The 16,660-nt window shown below is 55.3% G+C and overlaps 1 protein-coding gene and 1 long non-coding RNA gene across 4 annotated transcripts in view; one reads left to right on the plus strand and one right to left on the minus strand.

The window, feature by feature from the left end:
• DNMT3A (DNA methyltransferase 3 alpha) overlaps positions 1 to 7,750 on the minus strand; it is a 111,420-nt gene extending 103,670 nt beyond the window's left edge. Inside the window, exon 1 of one of the 2 annotated variants that reach the window (XM_012453299.3) lies at positions 7,681 to 7,750. The gene's annotated coding sequence lies outside the window, so the exon portion shown is untranslated. Of the gene's footprint in view, positions 1 to 7,078; positions 7,095 to 7,680 lie in introns of those variants that run through there. The other variant, XM_064363905.1, reaches the window with a different exon arrangement.
• Positions 7,751 to 7,972: 222 nt separating this feature from the next.
• On the plus strand, positions 7,973 to 8,970 carry LOC105717890 (uncharacterized). Of its 2 annotated transcripts, none has more exons than XR_001107614.2 (2): positions 7,973 to 8,465; positions 8,578 to 8,970. It is a non-coding gene; the product is annotated as an uncharacterized LOC105717890 (long non-coding RNA). The 2 variants fall into 2 exon arrangements; XR_001107613.2 differs by having other exon boundaries at positions 8,581 to 8,970.
• Positions 8,971 to 16,660: the final 7,690 nt, after the last annotated feature.

Consider the following 16,660-nt stretch of genomic DNA (forward strand, 5'->3'; position numbering starts at 1 on the left):
ACCTGAGTAAGCTTACCCCTTGCTGTCAGTCTCTAAACCAGTTTCTTACCCATTATAAAAAAAGAGTCCATCCCTCAGCCTTACGTGACTGAATTCTTTTTTCCACATTCTTATCCATGGGCTTTTCAAAAGTGTAGTTTTATTTTTGTTGTTATTAAGAAAGTAACACAAGTTCATTTACATTTTTTCAAATAAAACAAAAGTGTATAAAGTTAAAATGCAAAAACCTGTTGACGGGTTTGTGTGTATCCTTCCAGAACAACTTTTCCATGCATGTGCAAACCTATAAATGTGCGTATTTGTAGCAATTTTAAAGAAGTTCCCGAAAATGAGATTACACTATGAACATTTTGTTTTAAACCACAACACTACTGCATGGGCATCTAACACATCAGAATAGACACACTTGCTACCTTGTTTCAAAGACTTTTAGGGAATCTAAGTAGATTTCCCTTTACCAGTGCATTTATTTACCACTTTGGGAACCTATACGAGTAATCATGCAGGCCTTCCCGAAGCCTCCTTCCAAACAGGTTCTGCTCGCTGGGGTGCTGGGGCATCCTACTGGCCTGGCATGGGCAGAGGCAAACCCCCTGTGCCTCCCGGGGTCCTCTTGGGAGTGGAGGGGGAGGGACACCCCAAAGGCCTCCTGCCCCCAGGCCATGGCCATTCCCAAGTATTCCCCAGGACACAGCCCACACTCAATAAACAGCTTAGTGAGCCACAAATCTAACTCCATGCCCCATAATCTCCTCTCTAAGCATCTTTTTACCTTTTCAAGGAAGGATCATTGGAACCCACAACCTAGCTGATCCATCAGATCTCGAACATCGCAACAAGCCCCCCTCCCCTTTCATTATAGCGAGAAGAGCACTAGAGTAGGAGTCAGGAGACCCAAGTTCCAGCTCTCCCGTTACTGACTGTAAGAGATGGTTGTCTGTCCCCTCTGTGCACTCAGATGGGGCAGCTAATAACTGGCTCAGAATTAAAAATGACCTTGACATTTGAAACAGAAGCAGGGAGGGAAGATCAATAGGGATGGTGGCGAGCAGGGCGATGACCACAGGAAAGAGAAAATAGGAACCCGGTCATATATCTAAATAAGGCTGGGCAGCCTTAAGGGTCAGAGGGGGCCACAACAGGACAGGAGTGGGCAACGCAGAGCTACTGCTGAAAAAAACAAAAAAGTCCACTCCACACTGGATTTAGCTAGGAAAGCCCCAGGCGTCTGCGCCTCCCTTACCCCCACCTGCACTGCCCACCAAGCACCCTTGCTCTCCTTCAGACAGGCTGGTGACCTGTGATGTGATCAGCAAGGGAGACTTGGCCCAGAGGGCCCTGCCCACCAACTGTTCTTGCAGGGGGCTGCCAGGCACCTGCACTCATGCCTGGGGGGCCTAGGCCACCTGCAGGGCACCTCCCCTCTGGGTTGGTGGCTCGGTTCTCCCCAGCGCATGTGTGTTGTGGGGCAGGGTGGAGTCAGGCTGCAGAGACAGGAACCTGACGTCTCCACCCCCCCATTTCCCTGGCACTGGTGGTCCCTTGGAGGAATGCCCTGGATGCTGAGGCGTCTCAGGCTGGTGGGATGGGCAAAGGGGAAAGGGGGGACATGAAGACCTCTGGGGAGGCCACAAAAAAGACCCTTCTACTACAACCTATCCTCACCATGACTGCCAACACTCAAACACAGATCAGACCTGACCGTGGCCTCCCCCTTAATAGTCATAACCCCTGGGGTCAGTGTAATTTAAACCCTGCTCTGTTGCTCTCCAAGTCTGAGCTCTTAAGCTCTAGTATATAGAACAGAAAGAATCAGGATCTGACACCAAATGAGCTTATTTGGCCCCTTCCTCTCCTTCCCTGCTGTCCTCTCTCCACCCCCACCCCCCACTGGCTGCCACACTCAGGCAGTTCAGGGCGATTCTCCGTGAGTCACACAGGAGTTCCCAGAGCACAGAGACCTCCTCCCCAAACCAAGGCAGGGCCTCAGCCTGGCCTCCAGCACAACCCAGGACCAAGGTCACCACCCGGGCACTACAGCCAACCCCCAATGTTGCCCTGCCCCTGACAGCCTGGCTTCTTCCTTGAAGCCCCAAAGCCCTACTTCCATGCTCTGAGGCGCTTCTGAGATGCCATCTCCTTCAAGAAGCCTTCCCTGATCACCTTAGTTGGTTGTGACCTCTCTCTTCTTTAAGCACTTTATTCTCCCTCTCTGGTGACCCTGGTCCCACTCTGCAGTCCCGCATTAGCTGGGCGCATCCTAAATGCACTGTGTCCCCTCAAAGCCAGCACAGGACATGGCTGCCAGGAGATACTCAGCACATCTCTGGAAAGTGGAAGTGAATACGGTGGGAAAGTGCTGCTGCACTCAAGACAAAATGAGAATAATGAGCTGAAACTACAGCAGGAGGGATTTCAGGTGGAAGCAAAACAACCTGTTGACATGTGATTTGTTCAACTCAACAGATTGCTAAGTGGCTCTGAGGAGCCTCCCACCTCCCAGGATTTTGAATCAGAATCGGCACTTTCCTCATCTGACCAAGATTCTGCAAAAGACACAGGAAGGTGGACGAGGCTTCTCAGAGCACTTCCTGCAGCGCCAGTCCACGTGAGCCGCCCAAATGATGAAAACAGACACAGCTAGCAGGAGGGCTCCCACTCTGCTAGGGCTGTAACGCACATCATCTCACTCCATCCTCACAATCACCTGTAGGCAGAACCCATGTGCACTCCCATGTTACAGGTAAGGAAACTGAGGCCCAGGGAATCGAGTTCTTGCCCAACTTCCTGCTGCTGGGAGGAGTCAGAGCGCAGCTCCCTGTGGCTCGAGGGCCTCACGCTGCCTTGACACTGGCTCATGTGGAAGCAAGTCCTCCTCATCCACACACAGCAGCATACCACGTACACACGCACATCATGCACAGACACACATGCACCGAACCTCGTCTTGCCCACACGCTTAGCCAAGTGGAGGCAGGCTCGGACACAGACATAAATCTCAGGCTGACACTTCATGAATCTCAGATTTGGTCATGTTTTTAGGGAAAAATCGTCAAAGAGAGAAATGATTGGAAATGAGCGCTCAAAATGAAAGTGTAAAGGAATCTGGCACCTTTAGTAGCCTATTAAAGTCCTGCTCAGGAACAGCGAAGTTCCTGCAGAAACCCAGCCTCGGGCCAGGCGGGCTTTCTGCTCATCTACTAATATTCAAACGGAAATGGAAGCTATTCCCCAAGGGCCGCAGCGTGGGGAATAGCATAGGGTAGACGCTCTGGCCCTACTTGCTAGAGGCCAGAGACACATTCGACTCCCAGTGGGGCACAGGGTGGGGAGGACACGCACCAAGTCCAGGACTCCAGGCCAGCAAGTTGGAGGCAGCAGGAAGTGCTCAGGGAGAGGCATGTGACCGGCACGTGAACGGCCCTGCAGGCCTCAGGCTCTGGGTAGCACAGATAACCCTGGGAAGAACTGGGCACCACCTCCCACAAACAGCCCTGTCCCCAGCTCCAAGAGCTCTCAGAGCTAAACTCCTCTTCCAGGCTGCAATTCTGAGGTTTGGGTTCTAATGCTGACAGTTCAGACCAAAAGATGGGGAGAGGGTGGTCTGCTTTAAGTCACCTATTAGAGTCCTCTTTCTCCCTGGATTCCAAAAAGAGAAGCCTCAGGGGAGTCTGGGCTTTTGCTGGGAAAGAACTTGGGTCTTTCAGGGAAGCGAGAGCCTGAGGAGCTGGCCTGTAAGTAGGCGGTGGCCACTGGCAGCAGCGGGGAGCCCCGCACTCACGCTGCCTCAGGGAGAGGGCAAGACAGCAGAGCACTCCCCTCACTCAGCAGACACCCTGGGGGGCCTCACCGCTGGTCCAACGGGGACCCAGGGAGGCAAGGACCCTGTTCCCTGGAGATTACAAACTGAGAGGGGGCACCGACACATGTGCGCGGTAGAGTGGGGCGCCTTCCCCTGAGTGCAGGCCTGGCTCCACTTCTTCCTTCCAGTGACCCAGGACAAAAATTTTACGGCTTGTCCTGTCTTCCTAGCTTTCTGAGAACCACTGGAAGAGGTGGGTGTGAAAGCGATAGTAAAACATCTATATGGGACTGAGGAGCTTACTGTGAATTGGACTTGAAAAGGAAACGTCACAAATTATCCACACACGGGGATTTATACACAAACCTACAGGCCACACACGTGCCGAGGCTTAAAGGAGGCTGTACTTTTACACCCTCTGCCGAGTCAGGCGTGACCAACCAGTCTCTTGCAGGGACCCTCCCCATACTGCCTCTCCTTCCCAAGGCCCAACCCCTTGGGGGCCCTGATCGCTCTCCTATCTCCTTCTCCTTGGAAGCCTTCCCCAATTACTGCCCTGTGCCGAAAAACAGACTACCTTGTCCCCATTTCTGGGCCTGAAATTCCACAACTAGAATCAGAGTCATAGAATGTCAAAGCTGGAATGGACCTTCCGGCTCTAGTCCAACCCCCACCCCACAGAGGAATCCTGTCTGCAGACACCCTGACAGATGGCCGCTGGCGTCCTCTCCTAGGCTTCTCCAGGACTCAGAAGGCAGCCCTGGCCCTGTAGACCAGTCCACTCCTTGAGTCTAGAAGGAATTCACCTTTTTCAGGGCCAGTCTCGTATGGAAGGCACTGATGCCAGGGTGGGGTAACAAGGGAAGTTTGGTGGGCCTGAACCGGCAGCTGCTTATCTGGGGAGGGGCTGCATAGAAGAGGGGGAACCATCAGGGGAAGAAGGCAGGTGCCAGGACTGCTGCGGAGGTCGGCCTGGGCCCTCGCCTGCAGCCAGCACTTGTGCACACACACTCCCACCCTGACAGCCACCTGTCACAGCCCAATCAGGGCCTAGGTGGAACCTGGAGGCAGAGGGGGACCATTTTGCCCCCAGAAACCCAGCAGGAACTCCCCACAACTCAACTCTCCAAAGGCAGGCTGCTCAGAAAACTACCAGGAGCTGGCCCCTGCCAGTCATCCCAAGAGGGTGCCCCGGATGCCTGGCTCCCCAAATCCCACAGGCCAGACCTAATACCCTGGCAACAGCAAGGAGAAGAGCTCCCCTGGCTGCAGCTGTCACATCTGCCCGGGAGGGAGGGAGGGAGGGAGGGAGGAGGCGACACTGGAGCAGCACCTGATCCCAGGATCCCTTCGCAGCCGCCCGCCCAGGAGGCGGTTCAGCCACTGGCAGCCTAGGGTGAAACATGAAGACGGAGCAGGCCCCCAGGGATGCTGATGGCAGTCTCTAGGCACGGCAGCGAGGGGCAAGTTGGGTCACAGGGCAGAGGGCGCTTCTCCCCAAGGCTTCTGTCCCCGCTGGTTTGAGACGGGGACGGGGGGAGTTGCGCGACTCTGGGGCCCGGCCCTGCCCACCCGCCCGCCTGCAGCCTGCCGCAGGCCAGAGCTGCCCTGCTGGGTGCCAGACGCCATGTTGGGTCAAGGTGCAGCCACAGGGGGCTCCCCTCAGGAGCCGAAGGAGGCAGCCCCTGGGAACCAGAGGGCACCGCTTCCTGCCCAGGGCGCCGACACCTCCTCAACTGGCAGCAGAGAGAGAGAGTGGCAGGACGGAGGGGATAAGAAGACGGGGAGAAATGGTAGAGGGGGGCTAAGGTGGGAGAGGGTGCCCCCAAGAAGGGAGGCTTCAGGAAAACGAAACGCAGTTTGGCAGCCCCAGGGCCGCGGGCCCCAGCGATGAGGGGCTGGGGGAGGCCAGGGGCGGGCCCTGGACCCGCGCCAGCCCGGTCCGCGCCGAAGGGGAGGGAGGACAGGGCGGCCTGGGGGAGGGGAGCGGGGTGAGGGCGGGACACGGACCGCGGCCGCCTGCGGCTCTGAAGCTGGGGGTTTCCCGGGGTGCGGGGACGTGGGGCCGAAGACCCCGCTCCGCAGCCGCGGCGAGGCCTCGTCCTTCACTGTGCAGATGCGAAGCTTTCAAGGACACGTCTGCACCGGCCCGGCGGGGTGCGTGTGCGTGAGTGTGTCCGCGTGCGTGGGAATGTGCCCGGGGGGGCTGCAGGGACGACCCCAGGCGTCCCCCCCACGCGCCGCTCTCGGCCCTGGCCCCGCTGCTCCCACCCCCGCGTTTTCCGGCCCCCGCGGCCCGGGCCCGGGATCGTCGCCCGCCCCCGCCCCGCCCCCACATTGCGGCGCCGCCACCGCGGCCGCCCCGGCTCCCACGGCCCGCGGTGGGGACAGGGAGGAGCCGGGCACGACGACCCCCACTCCGTGCCGCTGGCACTCCGCGGGGAGGTGTGCCCCCCAGACGGCGCTCTTGCCCGCCCTGCCGCCCCTCCCGGACCCGCCGGCGCCCCGCACCCCCAGCCACAGGTGGCCGGAGGAGGATCGCGGCGCGGCGCTCTTCGGCCCGGCCCCGCAATCACCCCTCGGCCCGCCCCCGGGGGCCTCCCGGGTCCCCCGCCCCGCGGGGCCGAGGAGGGCCGGGCGCCGGGGGGAGGGGCGGGGGGCCGGGTCGTGCCAGGCTGGGCTGCCATTTTCTGCCGCCGCCGCGGAGCCTGCGCGGGGCCCGGCCCCCGCCCCCTCCCCCGCTCCCCCGGGCCGCCGCGGGGGCCGATCCTTCTGGGTCGGGGTCTGCGCCCTCCGGCGTCCTGGCCGCGGGCTCCAGGCGGGGCCGCGGGGCGGGGGCAGAGCCCGGAAGGCGGGGGCGGCCCGGCCGGGGCCCCTGCAGCAGCGCCGAGCCGGGCACCGCGGCGGAGGCCGGCGGTGGAGGGGCCCCCCGCGGCATTGTATAGACTTGAACTTGAGCCCGGAGCCGGGCGGGGGCGGAGAGGGGGGTCCGCGCCGGGAGCGGGCGGGACGGGAGGGAGCGCCTGCCGAGCCCGCGGGGACATAAACAAACCCTCAAATCCCCCGCGCCGACTCGGCCAGCCCGGCCAGCCCCGCCCGCCGTCCCAGCCCGCAGTCCCGGCCCCGCGGGCGCCCGGCGCCGAGTTGCGGGGGTCCGGGAGCCTGCCCCGAGCCGGGCACTGCCCGCCGCGGTGCCCCCCGCCCGGCTCCCCGGCTCCCCGGCTCCCCGCCGCCTCCGGGCCGGCCTCCCGGGCCGCCAGCAGCGGCGCTGATTACCGTGTGGCCGGTGGGGTCGGGCCGGCCCGGCTGCGCGCCCTGGTGCCGCGGCGCCGCGTCCCGGCTCGTCCTCTGCTCTCGCCGCCGCCGCCGCCGCCCGCGCGCCCTCCCTCCCTCCCGGCCCGCCTGCCTGCCTCGCTCGCTCCCTCCCTCCGCTCGCTGTCGCGCTCCCTCTCTCCGCCTCCTCCGCCGGGTCCCCCCCTCCCACCCCTTCTCTCCGCCTTCCTCCTTCCCTCCCTCCGGCCGCCCGCCGGCCCAGGCCTCCGCCCGCCGCTCGCCCCCCGCGGCCGCGCTGGCCCGGGCCCCGGCGCTGCGGAGCCGGCCGGGGAGGCAGCGCCGACTGGGGGGCCCCGGGGCGCCGCGGCTGGAGCGGCCTGGGCGCGCGGCCGGTCCTAGCGCCCTCGGCGCGACTTTCCGGCCTCCGCGGCCCCGCCAGGGTCCCCGCACGCCGGGAGGCGGAGGTCTGGACCCCGCACCGCCCCGACCGGGCGCCGGGCCCGAGCGCCCCGCCTCGGCCACGCTCTCGGCCACTCCGAGCCCCTCGTGTCGGAGCCGAGCACGGGGCCTCGCCGCAGCCCTCCCCACGCGGGGTGCCCCGCTACCTGGCGCTGCCTCTGCGCTGGGTTCCCGCATCCAGCACTGGCCGTAGGGACAGCGGCCCCTCCTCTCCCCCGGCCGGTGTCAAGTGCCTCCCCCCGCAGCCCGCGGAGCCCCCGGCGGCCTTCGCCCTGCAGTTCTTCCGACCTCCGCCAGAGCCCACTGCGCTCTGCCTGCCTCAGCACTGGGGCTGGGGACAGCAGCGCCGGCCCATCCGCGCCGCAACCCCCAGCCAGGTGCCGCCGCGGAGTGGAGGCCACGCCGCTCTACAGGGCCAAGGTCGGAGCGCCACAGCCCTCCTGGCGGTCCCGCAGGCTCCAGAGCCTCTCTGAGATCAGCCGCCTGGAAGGGAGTGAGTTCCCCGTACCTTGAGGTGTCCAAGTAGAGTTGGGTGCCCTCAGTTGGGCACTGGAAGACTGAAAGATTTCATGAGGTGGGAGGTTGAACGAGATGACATTGAAGGTCTCTTCCAGCTGGAAGATTCCGTGCATACCTACACTCCGCCCTCACCCCTTCACTGTGGGGGCTGTTCTCCTTCCCCATGAAGCTCTCAGGGCTCCGGGTTCCTGACTTGGGGCATCTCTAATTCCACCAGCACAGCCACTGTGTGCTCATCTCACTCCTCCAGCAGCCGCTCTAGGACTTGGGGCTGGGACCCCCCCCCCGCCCCGCTTTCAGCCTCCTTGCGCGCCCCTGCATCCCACCAACCACCTCAGCTCTGCACCCCGAATTCCACTCAACCCTTCAGCTACATACAGTGCCCTGAGCTCCCTGACTGGCACAGGACATGGTGTGTTCTCTCCCCAGGGACCCGCCATCCTACTTGCGGGCAGGGGCTGCTGGCGTTGGTGGTGGGACTCACTTCACAGTGAATCGGGTCTTACTTTTCCCTTCTCCCCAAGCAGCACAGCCCCCATCAGCGCCACCCTTTTGAGGGTCACAGAAAGGAGTTGCCAAGTTCTCTGGGACCAGGAGCTGCCTTTCATACAGAAGGGAAGGTTTTCTTTCCTGAAGTCCTCCAATGCTTCCAGGTCCCTCCATCTCCCCAACCCCCACCCTGAGCCTCAAGATCTGAGACCAGTCTCCAGGCCATAGTTCTGGCTGTGATCAGTGTCACCCTCACTCAAGTGGCCACCCCCTCTACTGATGATAGGCCCTGCTGTCCATGGTCTCCACCGGCCCATCCCCAGAGACTCCTAATGCTCTGCGAGGACCAGGACCATGTCTGTCATCCCTGTAGCCCCGCACTTGCTGCTAGGAGATACTCAGTAAAGCTTGGTGGAATTAACATGTGACCCTCAGATTCCTGGACTCTTCACTTTCTACATCAAGAGGGGCATCCGTGAACATTCTAAATAGTGCACCCAGCTTGGCAAAGGAGAAGACCATTTTTAGAAAGGTGACTGAGATACCTCTGCCTTCATCAAGGGTTTACAGAAGACTGCCCCTAAACAGCAGCAACTGTTTACTGAGTGTCTACTATGTGCCAGGCACCAGAGGCATTTTCCGTAGTCTTTGCCAGCCCTGTGATGTAGTTTGTACTACCCTCACGCTACAGATGAAGAAACTGAGGCTTGGTCTTATTCAAAGCCATACAGTTGGGAAGTGGCAGAGCCAGGATTCAAAGCCGGGTCCATTTGACTCTGAAATCACCCCACACCACATCTTTTTTTTCTTTTCTTTTATTGAGACAGAGTCTTGTTCTGTTGCCCAGACTGGAGTGCAGTGGAATGATCATGGCTCACTGCAGCCTTGACCTTCTGGGCTCAACCAGTCATCCTGCCTCAGCCTCCTGAGTATCTGAGGCTATAGATGCACACCACCTGCCTGGCTAATTTATTGTTATTATTTGTAGAGATAGGGGTCTCTGTATGTTGCTCAGGCTGGTCTTGAACTGGGCTCAGGTGATTCTCCCACCTCAGATTCCCAATGTGTTGGGATGACAGGCATGAGCCACTGTGCTCAGCCCACACCACACTTTTGAAACATAGTTGCTCTTAAGAAGCTGAAATTCGATGGATGCAGTGGCTCACCCCTGTAATCCCAGCACTTTGGGAGGTCAAGGTGGGTGGATCACTTGAAGTCAGGAGTTTGAGACCAACCTGGTCAACATGGTGAAACCCCATCTCTACTTAAAATACAAAATTAGCCGGGCATGGTGGAGCATGCCTGTAGTCCCAGCTACTCAGGAGGCTGAGGCAGGAGAATCACTTGAACCTGGGAGGTGGAGGTTGCAGTGAGCTGAGATTGTGCCGTTGGTACACTTCAGCCTGGGTGACAGAGTGAGACTTTGTCTCAAAAAAAACAAAACAAAACAAAACAAAACAAAAAGCTGAAATTCTCAGGGCCATGATGAGCAAATGTAAATTTCTATTCAATAGGGCTATTTATGATGACATTATTAGGAGCCACTGAAGTATGTAACCTTGGATGTATGGGTTGCTGAGGTCAAGAGGCCCAAGGTGACCATGTAGGGGGTTTATGTTTGTTAAGAAACAACCATATGGCTACAGGGTTGGTTCCAGACCCTGGCCCTAATGTGTTTGGTCCCAAGAGGAGGCATATCGCACCTGTAATTCCAGCTGGCTAACCCTCATCACCATACAACATACTGGGTTAACTCAGGTTGGTTTAGCCTTTGAGATTCTACACCCCTCACTTGTGTCTGCCCCACTGTGGCCTCATCAGAATCCTGGCTGATTCTAGATTATCTGGAGTATGGGGCAGTATCAGGGCAGGCTAGGTTGTCCTGCAGTAACAAACAACTCCAAATCTCAGTGACTTAAAACCACAAAGTTTCTCTGGAAAGCAGTATGGCGGTACCTGAAAAAAAATTAAACATAGAATTACTATATAACCCAGCACTTCCTGGTGTACAGTCCAAAGAACTGAAAGCAGAGATTTTGTTTGTTTGTTTTTGTTGTTGTTTTGTTTTTGTTTTTGAGAAAGAGTTTCGATTTTGTCATCCAGGCCGGAGTGCAGTGGCGCAATCTCGGCTTACTGCAACCTCCACCTCCTGGGTTCAAGTGATTCTGCTACCTCAGCCTCCTGAATAGCTGGGATTATAAGCACACACCACCACGCCTGTAATTTTTGCATTTTTAGTAGAGACCGGGTTTCACCATGGTGGCCAGGCTGGTCTTGAACTCCTGACCTCAGGTGATCCACCCGCCTTGGCCTCCCAAAGTGCTGGGATTACAGGCATGAACCACCGCGCCTGGCTGAAAGCAGAGATTTGAATAGATATTTATACAACAATGTTTTATAGCAACATTATTCACAATGGCCAGAAGTGGAGGCAACCTAGATGTTCATCAACTGATGAATGAATAAGCAAAATGCAATCTCTCCATACAATAGAAGATGATCTAGCCTTAAAAAGAAGGGAATCCTGACACCTGCTACAACATGCATGAACCTGGAGGATATTATGCTAAATGAAATGAGCCAGACCCAAATGCACAAATACTGTAGGATTCCACTTATATGAAGGCCCTGGAGTAGTCAGACTCACAGAGACAGAAGTAGAATGGTGGGTACCAGTGGCTGCGGGGAGGGAGAATGGGAATTCAGTGTTTAATGGGGATAGAGTTTCAGTTTGTGAAGATGAAAAAGTTCTGGAGATGAATAGTGGTGGTGGTTGTACTTATGCCACTGAACTATACATTCAAAAATGATTAAAATGGCTGGGCGCAGTGGCTCACACCTGTAATCCCAGCACTTTGGGAGGCCGATGCGGGCGGATCACCTGAGATCAGGAGCTCGAGACCAGCCTGGCCAACATGGTGAAACCCTGTCTCTACTAAAAATACAAAAATTAGCAAGGTGTGGTGGCAGGCACCTGTAATCCCAGCTACTTGGGAGGTTGAGGCAGGAGAATTGCTTGAACCTGGGAGGTGGAGGTTGCCGTGAGCCAAGATGGTGCCGCTGCACTCCAGCCTGGGCAACAAGAGCAAAACTCCATTTCAAAAAAAAAAAAAAGGTTAAAATGATAAATGCCATGTTATGTCTATTTTACCACAATAAAAATATAGAGCATAATCCAACTGTATATTACATTTCCAGTGGATTACCAAAGAACCGCTAAATTCCTTCTCTTGCCCATGTCACATGTCTATCGCAGGTTTGCAGAGGGGGTTCTGCTCATTGAATAGTCAGGGACCCTGGTCAACGGGAGAGCCACTATCTCAAGGAGAGTTCCAGCGGGTGTCCCATTGACAAAAGGCACTCGTCACTAGAGGCAGTCACACAGCTCCATTCACCTACAAGGACCAGGAAGTAAATGCCACCATGGGCCTCAAGGTGGCGAGAACCAGATAGAGTTAGCACCGGTGACTACCACACGGGCCCTCTCAGCCCCATCACAGGTCACGTGTTCCTCTAACATCCTCTACCCAGGGCCTCCAGCGGAAGGCTTAGCTCCCACACTCCTGACTCAAAAGAGAGAAGTGGCTGTTGGGCTACCCTTGGCCCCAACATCCTGACATGTCTTGTGTCCTTGCCATCCATCCTCCTCAAACCATCCCATCTGCCTTTGGCACAGTGGGTGACCTTCCATCCTCCTTCCTGACTTCCAGACCTGGCTCACCTACCAGATGCTCGGTGACTTCCACCCCCACAGTGACTCACTACTGCAGTCATCTTAATATCCCCTCCACGTGACACCTACTAGGAGAACTATGTCCTGGACCTCATCACCGTCGGTTCTTCATCTGTAACACATGGGGATCCTTCCACCCACCTGCCAGGTCGGGCTGTTATATTAGTCAAGGTTCTCTCTGTTGCCGTAACAGAATACCAGCCTGAATTAGCCTAAATAGAGGGATTCCATTGTTCAGAATTGAGACAATTGCCCAGGGTTGGGGCTTTTGGAATAGGAAAACTCAGGGGTTCAAATGCCAGCTCCAGAGTGCACTCTCTCCCCGCCCTCTCCCTTTCTTCCCTTGTTCCATTGCTCATGACTGCTTCCCACTATTTTGGCATCTTTTCCTCCTACTTTAAACAAACTCCACACAGCCTTGGAAGATGGCGGCCAGCAGGCTCAGGTTCATATGCTCCCAGCTTAGAATCCCAGTGGAAGAATATCATTTTCTTTTCCTTCAAGAAAGGAAAAAGGACTTCAGAAAGTCCCCTATTGCCTCCAGGACATGAAGCTTGGGGTTTTTAACAACGCTTCACCCCCAGCTCTGAGCCTCAAAGACTGAGACACACAATTGCCCTGGTTTTTGTTTCTGTTTTTGTTTTTCTTCAATGTCACCCTCACTCAAGGGGCCATCCCTAGCAGAAAAGTCCCAGGGGCTAGTTCAGTTGTTCTGGTGTTGGTCACAAGTCCACCCTGAACCAGGCTCTGTGGCCAGTGAGACCGCACAGATTACATGCCCTCTCCTGGAAGTGGGTGCAACCAGTGGCACTAGGATGAACAGATCCTGCCAGCACCCTGTGAAGCAGGGCAAGGCTGTTCACCAAAGCAAGGAAGCTGGGCAAACACATCACACGCCACCCGATGGCCACGCAGCATCCATGCGTACCTTTCCCCACCATGGATGCACTTTCAAAAGTGTTCCTGCACTTGACGGAGTTGGTGGCTGCACAGCACTGTGAATGGACTAAATGCCACTGAACTGTACACTTTATTTATATTATTTTATTATTTATTTATTTATTTATTTTGAGACAGAGTTTTGCTCTTGTTGCCCAGGCTTGAGTACAATGGCACGATCTTGGCTCACTGCAACCCCCGCCTCAAGGGTTCAAGTGATTCTCCTGCCTCAGCCTCCCAAGTAGCTGGGACTACAGGCATGCACCACCACTCCTGGCTAATTTTTTGTATTTATTTATTTATTTATTTATTTATTTTTATTTTTATTTTTTGAGACGGAATTTCGCTCTTGATACCTAGGCTGGAGTGCAATGGCGCGATCTCGGCTCACCGCAACCTCCGCCTCCTGGGTTCAGGCAATTCTCCTGCCTCAGCCTCCTGAGTAGCTGGGATTACAGGCACGCGCCACCATGCCCAGCTAATTTTTTGTATTAGTAGAGACGAGGTTTCACCATGTTGACCAGGATGGTCTCGATCTCTTGAACTTGTGATCCACCCGCCTCGGCCTCCCAAAGTGCTGGGATTACAGGCGTGAGCCACCGCGCCCGGCCTAATTTTTTGTATTTAATAGAGGCAGGGTTTCACCATGTTGGTCAGGGTGGTCTTGAACTCCTGACCTCAAGTGATCCACTCACCTCGGCCTCCCAAAGTGCTGGGATTACAGGCATGAGCCACTGCACCCAGCCAAATCATACACTTTAAAATGATTAATTTAATGTTATATGAATTTCATCTCAATAGAAAATATAACATTAAAAATGCTCCTGCTAATATAAAGAACCCACCACCCCATCCACAACTAAAAATGCATTTACTCTCTGTGAAAAAGATAATCCAAGTCATGGCCAGCTCTAAGATCAAGATGTCTGAGTAATGTGCATGCCTGTCCATGAGGTCTCAGTATGGCTTCTTCTTATCCTATACCCTGCGGTTAAATTGTAAACTCAACCACCCCAAAACACCATATATACAATAGTGGAGAGAAAATAGATGATCCACAATGAAGACTGGCTTTAGGAGAAGCTAGAAGGGAAACAGTGTGCAGGGGCTACCTGTCCGTGGCCATGACACCCAGCCAGGGCTCACATCTTGGCAGTGGAGCCCGGTCCTGGCCTGACTTCCTCGGAGAATCTCCCTGGTTCACTGTCATCGTGGCTGCTCCTGAGCGGTGAGGGGAAGAAGTCCCCTTTGAGAAGGACAAGCTTCCTCTTGGCCTGATCACGTCTTCCTGGGGATTCCTTCAGAGGTTGGGCAGTCCCTGTGCAGTGTCACTTCCTTACAACCACAGGCAGCTGCCAGCCAGCTCACTTCCTGGGAATCATGGATGAGCAGCCAGCTCCGCAAAGGCCCAATACTGCCGAGCAGATGACTGTCCATGCGCCCCGTAGACATCGTGAGCGCCAAAACAGAGTGGATACAAAAGTGCTTTGTAAACCCATGAAATGCCGTTATCCTCATTCACAGAGAAAATCCTAGATACACGTTCACTCTGTATGGTTTTGTATGTGCCAGGTCACCATATTTTATCCAACTGTGTTTACTCTCTTGTTGGATTTTCCACGCAACTTCCACTAACGTCCCCCAGCTTCTAGATGCTAACTTAGCCTCTTCCCCCACCAGATGCCTCAGGAATATACCCATTCTCTTGTTCTGTCCCCTGAGAGCACCTAGGCACAATCAAACCTCAATAGCCATAAGTAAAGCTAGTGCCCAAAACTTGGTTTCTAAATACCAGTCCTTACTGGAAGCCACTGGACCTGCCTGGAGAAATAGCAGATTCCAGAGTTGGGTTGAGCAAGGGACAAGTGGAGGCCAGGGCATGTCCCATGTGAGAGTAGGACATGCTTATAGAGTGACAGGTACAGAAGGGGCCGCCACTGGTGGAATATGGGACAATTTGAGCACCAAAATAAATAACGGTACTCATATAGTTTGGATATTTTTCCCTTCCCAATCTCATGTGGAGATCTGATCCCCGGTGTTGGAGGCAGGGCCTAGTGGGAGGTGTTTGGGTCACAGGGACAGATCCCTCAGGAACAGCTTGGTGCCCCACTCAAAGTAATGAGTGAGTTCCTGCTCTGTTACTTCCCTTGAGAGCTGATAGTTAAACAGAGCCTGGCACCTCCTCCTCTCTGTCTTCCTATCTCACCATGTGACATACCTGCCTTCTGCCACGAGTGGAAGTTTCCTGAAGCCCTCACCAGAAGCAGATGCCAGGGCTATGCTGCTGCTGCTCCTCCTCCTCCTCCTCCTCCCCACTCCTCCTCTTCCTCCTCCTCCTCTTCCTCCTCCTCTTCCTCCTCCTCCTCCTCTTCCTCCTCCTCCTCCTCTTCCTCCTCCTCCTCCTTCTCCTCCTCCCCCTCCTCCTCTTCCTCCTCCTCCTCTTCCTCCTCCTCCTTTTCCTCCTCCTCCTTCTCCTCCTCCCCTCCTCCTCCCCCCTCCTCCTTCTCCTTCTTCTTCTTCTTCTTCTTCCTCTTCTTTTTCTTCTTCTTCCTTCTTTCTTCTTCCTTCTTCCGTCTCCCTGTGTCTCCCAAACTGGAGTGCAATGGTGCAATCTCGGCTCACTACAACCTCCACCTCCTGGGTTCAAGCAATTCTCCCACTTCAGTCTCCCAAGTAGCTGGGATTATAGGCATGCACCACTATGCCTAGCTAATTTTTGTATTTTTAGTAAAGATGAGGTTTCACCATGTTGCCCAGGCTGGTCTCAAATCTCAGGTGATCCACCACCTCGGCCTTCCGTATTGGCTGGGATTACAGGTGTGAGCCACTGCGCCCGGCCACCATGCTTCTTGTACAGCCTGCAGAACTGTGAACCAAATCTGCCTCTTTTCTTCATAAATTACTCAGTCTCAGGCTACTTTCTAGCAATGGAATGGACCAAGACAGATACTAATAGATTATAACCCATAGTCCACACTGACAGAAACAGCTAGGGAAAAACAGCAAGTTTAGTGAGGAATGGGATGTTTACATAGTCTCAAAGTACCTCCCTACAAAATCCTTATTAATTACAAAGGGAAAAAAGAGTCACTTTACAATGGAAAAGCCTGGAACACATCATTTTAATCAAGTGATTGAAAGAAAAGTTAATGTTGTCAGTAATTGGCAACATCTAAATGGTGTACCACCCACCAGGATGCAGTCAGAAGGACGCGGCGTCATTTCTGTGACATTCTTGCACGCCTCAATCTGATTTTGAGGAGACACCAGACAAACCCAAAACGAGGGCTGTTTCACGAATTAAGTGGCTTGAATTATTCAAAAGTGTCAAGGTCATGAAAGTCAAAGAAAGATTGAGGAACCGTTCCATAATTATAGAAACTAAAGACACATGAAAACGAAATGTATAATTCTGAACTGGATTTTATTGTTATAAAGGACAT

The sequence above is a fragment of the Aotus nancymaae genome, unplaced genomic scaffold (assembly GCF_030222135.1).
Source record: "Aotus nancymaae isolate 86718 unplaced genomic scaffold, 86718_ANA_hifiasm-v0.15.2.pri h1tg000057l, whole genome shotgun sequence".
Classification (NCBI taxonomy): Eukaryota; Metazoa; Chordata; class Mammalia; order Primates; family Aotidae; genus Aotus; species Aotus nancymaae.